Consider the following 9,162-nt stretch of genomic DNA (forward strand, 5'->3'; position numbering starts at 1 on the left):
TGACCGACGACCCACCCATGCGCTTTGGCAGAAGATAATGGCTGTGCGCCATGCTTGCAACGGTGAACAAGAGTTCGGTTTCACCGTCGGACTCCTCATCCGATGATGATTCGATAATTTTTTTTGTAGAAATACTCAGTTTCCTTACTACTCATCTGCACAAGAGAAACAAAATAGGCCAGTCCAATGTCTCTGCCCACATTGCTGCAACGGAAGAGAAAGAAGTTTTAACTCGATTCATACCTCAAAGTCGATCGGGTCACCCGGACGAGCAGGTTGTGCGCGCACCACCGAGCGATGCGCCCGAGCTTGCATTTGCAGAAGAGTTCCTGCCGTGGCCGATGCATGGCAGGATGGAGTACAGTGCGCAGCCAACTCCGGCAACACGCGTGGTATGCGTCTTTGCTAGAAATGGGGAAGTGGCGAGGGCAGCAACAGCCGCCTAGAACTTTTTTCGATGGTGTACTCGGTTGCCAAAGAACGTGGTTGGTGGGCACGACGAGTCGCTGGGAACTAGCGATGGCAACGGCAAGCCAAAGCGTAGTCGGCGGCCTGTCTGGGTGGCGACGGGGATGGAGGGCAAGGGGTTGGGGAAGACGAGATCCTTCTGTATGCCTTTCGTCCCACTAGCGGAATGGCCTGGGGTGGCCAAAGGGAGGACAAGGGAGGACGTGTGCATTGTCCGGCCCGACGCGGCGACCAAAATTTGGTGAATGGATGGGTCAGTCTGTGTGAGTCGGCCTGTTTAGGTTGCGTCCTTGGAGCGTGCGCAGCTTGCCCGCCAGTCCGCGCAGACCCTTTCGGACAGTCTATGACAAAATGGGTTGCCCTGCTGGAGATGCACTTACCTCAGAGTAGGCGAACCAAAGGAGTTGAGTTTTCAAGGCGTCGGGGGAGGCGGCGGGTCGTGTGTACGGTGGAGGTGGACGGGGTGATTTATGGCTTTTTTTTACCACCATCAACGACAAATTAGGTGGGTGCCAACGCCATCGAGGGTTTTGCGAACCAGTTGGCTCCTATGTGATTTGCCCGATGAGACCATTGATCAGATTACGTTGCAGTGCTCCTTCGTGCAAGAAGTTCGGGTGGGGGCTGCAGCCAGGATGGGCATTCCTAATCTCGTTCCACCACTGCTGGCTGAGATCGATTCATGGTGGCCTGATGCTTCAAGACATTTTGCGGTGGCCAATCAGAAAGAGGTTATTTCCTTAATCATGGTGATCATGGGGAGATTGGACCTTTCTTCAGGAAGGCGCGGGGGGTGCGTTAGGGAGACCCACTTTCCCCGATCTTGTTTGACTTTCTGGTTGACGCACTTGCTACGATGATTTCCAAGGCTTGTGCAGCGGGGCACATCCAGGGCATTGTCCCGCACCTCATTTCTGGGGGAGTGTCGCATCTACAGTATGCATATGATACCATGGTTCTCAATGAGCCTTCAGATCTTGGGGTTGCCAATCTCAACCTCCTTCTACTGAGCTTCGAGAATATGTCGGGTCTCAAAATCAACTTTGCTAAGAGTGAGGTCTTTGTAGTTGGGACTACAGACCATGTGAAGACCCCCTTGCCTAATCTGCTCAACTACAAACTGGGGAAGTTTCATATCTCCTACCGTGGCTGCCAATGAGTACTCACCAGCTTTGTGTCTCGGACTAGAATTTCCTGACCGGGGAGGTGGGGCATAGGGTGGACCCTTGGCAGGGTTTGTTCTTAGCCTTGGGTGGGAGGCTAGAACTCACCAAATCTTGTATGTCTAGCCTTCTGATGTTCTGCATGAGTTTGTACATGCTCTTTGACGCGACTCATGCGATCTTCGACAAGGTTAGGTCTCGTTTCTTCTGGGAAGGAGTGGGACAGTCTCATAAATACCACATGGTCGACTGGGCGACTGTGTGCAAGCCGAAGGAGCTTGGAGGGTTGGGCATCCTTAACACTCGCCTTATATTGTCTTTGAAGCTCTACCAGAACGCGGAGAGTCTATGGGTAGACATGTTGCGCGCGAAGTATCTGGGCGACGAAGACATTTTTGCGTCGTCGGTTCCCAAAATGGGTTCGCTGTTCTGGCAGGCTCTCCAAATGTTGAAGTGGTACTTCAAGCTGGAAGCTAAGCATCAGGTTCGGGATGGTAAGCACACATACTTCTGGCTTGACTGGTGGTCGGGACCGTATCCTCTTCGTGAGCGGTTCCCTAACCTGCTCGACTATTGCGCCCGTCCTTTTCTAATGGTTCACTCGGCCAAAGCGGGGGATGGCTGGCTCGTTGGTTCTGTAGGAAATTTGGCCTGGCGGAAGCCGTTGAATGGGATAACCTACTTCGGGAGATCCAGGGGCGTCTCCCATTGTCGGGAATGATGTGATCTCCTGGAGTTTGGACGCCTCATGGGCTTATTCGGCGAGGTCTCTGTATCTTCGGCTGTCGCAGGGGGCGGCGGTATCTCACTTCAAGGAAGTCTGGCATTTAAGGGTGCCACCGAAGATTAGGATTTTCTTGTGGCAACTCATCAGAGGGAAGCTCGTCCGAGAAGATTGCTCGGTGGCATGGCCCCTCGAATGGTAACTGTGTGCTCTGTGGGGAAGTGGAGAACTGCAATCACATCTTCTTCGGCTGCTCCATAGCCAAGTTCATGTGGGTCGGGGTTAGGGAGATCCTGGACTGTGATAGGAACCCAGCTATGGGTGGGGAGTTTCTAATAGTCTCTCAGGGGCCATCCAGCCAATACCGTATACTAGTTTAATTTACTTTTGTGGTGCAGTGTTGGGACCTTTGGAATGTTAGGAATAAGCTTACTTTCGAGGGCTCGCACATTAGCAAACATACTGATGTGTTATATAAAATGCTTTTGTATATGCAGCAATGGTGGATGTTGGTGAGATCGAGGGATAGGAGACTTCTGGACACAGCTATGGAGGCGATCAAACGGCTACACACTATGCTATCAGCGTACATACGAGGATCAGCTTGTTATCTTTGTATCTTTGTATCTAAACATGTTGTGTGGGAGTGGAGACTAGGGTGTGCTCCATGTACCGTCTTGAGTGTGTGTTATGTACTTTGTCGTTGTGAGTTTCATGGTGTACTGTGTCATTCGTGACTTTATTAATTTAAAGCTGACCCATGTGGCCTCACCTCTAAAAAGGACAAGCACGCTACTGCTGGCTCTGTTTTGAGCATTATTATACACTATATAAAAGTTAGACAGATTAGCGCATCGTTAGAGATTTTGATACTGTAGATGAGCTAATTTCCTACGTTTTGCTTCGTTCCTTACGTGACGCGTGTTGCTTCCTCTGGTCCATTGGTAATTTTGAATTTTGTTTCTCAATTTTTTTGGACCAACAAGTTACCGGATACCGGTTGATTCGTTCCTTCCTTTTCTTATCTCTCCCGGTTACCTCGGAACGACTGTGATGATTTTTATTTTTTTTTATTTTACTCACCGCTTATTTCGGTTATTCGCGAAGTGCTTACGTGCCGCATCTCCTAAATTAGCACGTTTCGTTTTTCCATGCTGTTTGAGAGAACCAGGCTTCCTTCCTCTGGAAGGATCCACCACGCCCCGCTGAAGTTGAGGAGGTCAGAGGAGAGAGGAGTAGTAGTACCGGAGGGAATCAGCGTGGGAGGAGCGCCCACGGCGGAGATATGCAGGCGGGTTGTCGTCCATGTGTCCTTGCACGGTTGCTCCGACCTTCCCCCTGCCCGAGCCCTCCTGCTCCGAGGCCCCTCCCCATGGCCTGATCTTCCCAGTCCGAGGCCCCTCACCATGGCTGCCGGCCTTCTCTCCCCCTCCCTCCCACTCTCCAATCTTCAAAGGGGGAGTAGCAGCGCTTGACTGACGGCCGCAAAGGGCATGATGTATCATGTATGGGGTTGGAGTCCTTCCCAATATCCTCCTTCCGATTTGGTTTAGTTTTTTTTTGCCTTTCTTGCATCTTTCCGTTCATGCGTGCGTCCTTGCCAGTTATTGGATTTTGGTCGCCCTCTCCGCTCCATTGCTCCTCTCCGGGGTCGAGTATGGTGTTCCTGGGCTTTCTTCTGTTTCCAAGTGCCTGCGCCTGTCATGTCTTTGTTTTTCTTCTTCTTTTCTTCCTTTTCCCTTTCTCTTATGGGCATCTTCTACCGATTATTTGATCGTATGCTCATTGTCCTGTGTTTCCTTGCAGCTCCTTCCGGACGGCTCACTCTATTTCATTGCATAAGTATGAAACACAATCAGATTCAGTACAGGGAACTACAAGACCGACAAGCAAAAGCCTTTTTCTGGCCCTTGGCAGGTACCAGCACTACAAAACTGAAAGGAAAACTTAAATTCTACTGTTTCTTTACCGTCTCAGACTCCCATGGGCGTCTTAATTTTGTCCCTCGAGCAGCAGCTGGAAAATACCCATGCGGTGGTCTATATTCAGGCTGTTATCCATAATCTAAGCGGTTCATATTTATTGCTCACTGTTCACGCAGAGTGTCAATACCAATTTGTATTTCATTTTAGTGAAATGATGAATGGTTCATACATTTTCTTGGTAACATATGCAAGTGTTTCAGTATGATACATTTATGAGCATTGTGACATTGGATTCTTTCCCTGGTCTAGGTTCATGGATTTTCTTTGTTGGACCAAAAAAAAGATGGAGACTAATATCAAGTTGTTTATTTTTGGGCTCACACTGTAAATGATTGGAATAATATATTCATTGCAATCAGCTAATGCCGCATTTTCTTTTGAGTATTACAAATGTCAAACTAAATCAGATTCACATGTGGCTTAATACTAACAGTTCTACTACTGTATCCCCTTTTTAGAGTGTTGCTTCTTTCACCAGCTCCACAATTTTTTTTTCATTTCACATGTAGTTATGCATCGACAAGAAATGCCAGAAGGTTGTTCCTTCTATTTGGCTATAGGCTGTTATGTAGAAAACAAGAAAACAGTGCATACAACACTGTGATTTGTATTTTAACTTATACATGCCTCATAGATACTCTGTATTTGTTCTACCTGATGTTACTTGCAGGTTCACCTGGGCAGTTTATTTAATATAATTGTGCTTCTTTTTCTTTTTTTATTGTGGTATATAATACATTACTATTCTATTGTCTTAATCTAGGTTTGCCTAATAATGATTCTTCATGATGATCTTAGATTTTGAAATTTTGTGTGGTACGATCTGGTATTAATGAAGTGCTCCTATTTGCTTGCCTACAGGATGATGTGTTGTCTCCTCTGGATCACCCTTGAGAAGGTGAGCTCATTAAGTTGATTTTGTCCCTTGGATGAAGATGCAATATTTTGCATAATTTAGTCGGACGTGGTTTATGCATGCTCCTCTTGATCTCTAGATTGTTGTTTGATCCAGCTTTCAAAGTTGTTTGGGCTTAGAGTTTTGTGCGCCTTTTCCTGTCAGTTGAGTTCTTGAAGCGAATGGGGAGGTCAGTCTAGAGTTCAAGTACTTCATGGTTTTTCTGCTAATTGGAGCGCCTTGGGATTATAAGCTAATGTATGTTGTGTGCCTTTTGGTTCAGGTATGCAATCATGGACTGATATGATTAATTTGGTACTGGATGACATGCACCGCATATTAGTTCTACAACAGCCAAGGAAGTTGAGATCTGAGTTATGGTTGTTAAGCATGAAAAGAAACTTACTGGACATTCCAAGCCACTATCTTTTGTTTCATGTATGTGATCATTAATTAATTATATCTGAGCTCATATTTAAGAAACAACAATATGCAGTCATCACTTAGTTTATATCAAAGAATTCTAAACATGTCTCATCCCTCACAATTTTTTCTTGAAGAATTATAGGAGCAGGGTGCGGTATGTGCCAATTAACACATGTTGTTATTGTTATTCCAATAGTTTAGAGTAGAGGTCAATTAGTTGACATTTCATTCAGATTTACGAACTTCTGAAGCTCCACTAGCCTTTCTATGACTTTGCTATACTGATAAGATAAGAGGTGGTGGTTCTATGGTGATAAACATCAGGTCACGTCTTAGGTCAATTTATCCTATAATTAGACATATTGTTTTTGCTGTCCCTGTTAGAAACTAGACAGGTTGCTTTTGCTCTCCAAGTTGAATATTTGTTACACGGTTCGCTCTGTTTATGAATGTGTGGAAGGCGATTGGTTATAAGTATCCTTGTGCTCAAAATTATTGCTTATTTGCTTCTTCGCTTCCCTCCTTTCTGGAGATATTTGCCTCTCACCTGTCATGGACGAGTTTGCTTCTGAAGCCAATTGGTTTTCTATGGAAGGCAATATTGCAGCTCATACTTACACTTACGGTTCTTGGGTTGCTTCTGAAGAAGATTGTCTCTTTATGGAAAGCGATGTTCCAGCTGCCTATAATGTTACTTAGAAATATTAAGCAATCCATTGGTTTATGCAGTGGTACCTGGCCAATGTTATGAGCCTTGAAGAATGTGTTTTTGAAGCAGAGATAATGATTGGGAGCAACAAAGGCCAGCGCTTATGCGTACCAAGAATATTTCTGAATGCTTCGTCGTTGAGGTGGCCTTTTACATTACAACACCATCAATACACTGTCTGCCTTTGCTATGTGATGTCCGTGAACAAGAAACAGGGACAGACTCGAGAAAGAGTAGGTGTGTAATTGCCGAAGCCAGTATTTTTCAACTGTCAGTTCAAGTTTGCTATTTCAAGAGTAACAGACAGACACGATTGAAAATAGTTGCCACGAATGAAAGCGGCAAAACAAGCACTGAAACTAGGAATATTATATACCCAGAAGTTCCTGACAACCTATAGAAATAGTGTGCAGTGACACTTGCAGGTATGGTTACTGATAGCCTTGATATTCAGTAAACAAACTCTCGGTACCATGCTCTAAACATCTGTCTGTTTCTGTGTCAGGGTAGGGTTACATGTCGATTGGGAATTTGGGATCTCTACCCCTAAGATGGCCTACACATATGCATGTGCTAGCGATGTTATGTATAAATGGTCAGCTGCCTGTGCTTACACATGGTATTGTGTTCTAAGGGCCATATTTAGTATCTGCTTCATTTCAACTTTTAGTTAGCTTACCTTTCTTCTCCAAGAAGCCCAGATGAATCCTTCTTTCATGTTCATGCTGACCTTAAATAATCTGAACTTAACTATATCTGATAGCTCGCATCGACCATTGCACAAAAGTAACACGGCAACAGCTACCCAGACAGCGAGACCTGACTTGACAGACTCAGTTGATCACATCCAATTAGATATCACCATCCACCACGCCACCATATACCCAGACCTGACTATGACTATCACGTTTGAATGGCTTGCATTGCCACAGACGACAACGGGCGCGGCGTGCCGCCGCGCCAGGGCTTACTAGTACTCCTTGATGAAAAGCACGCATGGGTGGTTGTAGAGGTGGGCAGCCGTGACGAATAGTGTAGCTCGTCTTTTGAGCCCCCAAAGTGGTGGCGTTTTACGTGGGATTTTTTCACGTTCTGCATGAACCATTTTTCTCTTTTTTTTTTCTTGAGACATCTTGGTCCTGCCTTTGAGCTGAATACAATTACGAGCGCAGCTCTTCAGCGGTTTTGGAAAGAAAAATGAATTAATGATATCCGCCGGCAAAAAAAAATTTGCATGCAATTACCTCCAAAAAAATCTGCCTAGTATGGAATTTTTTTGTAGAGTTAGTTTTGTGCTTAAGCTATCCTTTCTTTCTTGTGCATATGTTGCATTAATGAGTGTAGGATAACGTTGCATAGAAAACAAAAAATTTCCTACCGCGAACACGCAATCCAAGCCAAGATGCAATCTAGAAGACGGTAGCAACGAGGGGATTATCGAGTCTCACCCTTGAAGAGATTCCAAAGCCTACAAGATGAGGCTCTTGTTGCTGCGGTAGACGTTCACTTGCCGCTTGCAAAAGCGCGTAGAAGATCTTGATCACGATCCCTCCGGCGCCACGAACGGGCAGCACCTCCGTACTCGGTCACACGTTTGGTTGTTGATGAAGACGACGTCCACCTCCCCGTTCCAGCGGGCAGCTGAAGTAGTAACTCCTCTTGAATCCGACAGCACGACGGCGTGGTGTCGGTGGTGGTGGAGAAATCCGGCGGAGCTTCGCTAAGTGTGCGGGCTGCGGTGGAGGAGAGAGGCCGCTAGGGTTTGGGGAGAGGGGGCGCCGGCCACTATAGGGGTGCGGCCACCTTGTGGTTCTTGGGTGGCCGGCCCCCTCCCCTTGGCCCCTCATTATATAGGTGGAAGCCCCAAGTGTTGGACTACAAGTCTCCGAATAAGACCCGAACCCAAAACCTTCCATGTGATAGGGAAACCTACCCAAGGTGGGAATCCCACTTGGGGTGGGATTCCCCCCTTCCATGTGGGGGGTGGCCGGCCCCATAGGGGGAGTCCACTTGGGACTCCTCCCCCTCTAGGGTTTGGCCGGCCATGGAGGTGGAGTCCCTCCGGGACTCCACCTTCCTTGGTGGTTTCTTCCGGACTTTTCTAGAACCTTCTAGAACCTTCCATAGAACCTTCCGGATCATTTTAATTCACATAAAATGACATCCTATATATGAATCTTATTCTCCGGACCATTCCGAAACTCCTCGTGATGTCCGGGATCTCATCCGGGACTCCGAACAAATATTCGAACTCCATTCCATATTCAAGTTCTACCATTTCAACATCCAACTTTAAGTGTGTCACCCTACGGTTCGCGAACTATGTGGACATGGTTGAGTACTCACTCCGACCAATAACCAATAGCGGGATCTGGAGATCCATAATGGCTCCCACATATTCAACGATGACTTTAGTGATCGAATGAACCATTCACATACGATACCAATTCCCTTTGTCACGCGATATTTTACTTGTCCGAGGTTTGATCTTCGGTATCACTCTATACCTAGTTCAACCTCGTCTCCTGACAAGTACTCTTTACTAAATGCCGTGGTATGTGGTCTCTTATGAACTTATTCATATGCTTGCAAGACATTAGACGACATTCCACCGAGAGGGCCCAGAGTATATCTATCCGTCATCGGGATGGACAAATCCCACTGTTGATCCATATGCCTCAACTCATACTTTCCGGATACTTAATCCCACCTTTATAACCACCAATTTACGGAGTGGCATTTGGTGTAATCAAAGTACCTTTCCGGTATAAGTGATTTACATGATCTCATGG

General features: G+C 46.4%; 1 long non-coding RNA gene across 4 annotated transcripts; it reads left to right on the forward strand.

Moving 5' to 3' along the window:
- The first annotated feature begins 3,418 nt into the window (after positions 1–3,418).
- Positions 3,419–7,123, forward strand: LOC127323837 (uncharacterized). 4 transcript variants are annotated; one of them, XR_007865991.2, is made up of 7 exons: positions 3,428–3,860; positions 4,162–4,272; positions 5,202–5,238; positions 5,353–5,425; positions 5,519–5,673; positions 6,391–6,795; positions 6,876–7,123. It is a non-coding gene; the product is annotated as an uncharacterized lncRNA (long non-coding RNA). The 4 variants fall into 4 exon arrangements; XR_007865990.2 differs by having other exon boundaries at positions 3,419–3,867; positions 5,519–6,795; XR_007865992.2 differs by having other exon boundaries at positions 3,419–3,860; positions 5,519–6,795; positions 6,881–7,123.
- Positions 7,124–9,162: the final 2,039 nt, after the last annotated feature.

Source organism: Lolium perenne, chromosome 7, assembly GCF_019359855.2.
Source record: "Lolium perenne isolate Kyuss_39 chromosome 7, Kyuss_2.0, whole genome shotgun sequence".
NCBI classification, from domain to species: domain Eukaryota; kingdom Viridiplantae; phylum Streptophyta; class Magnoliopsida; order Poales; family Poaceae; genus Lolium; species Lolium perenne.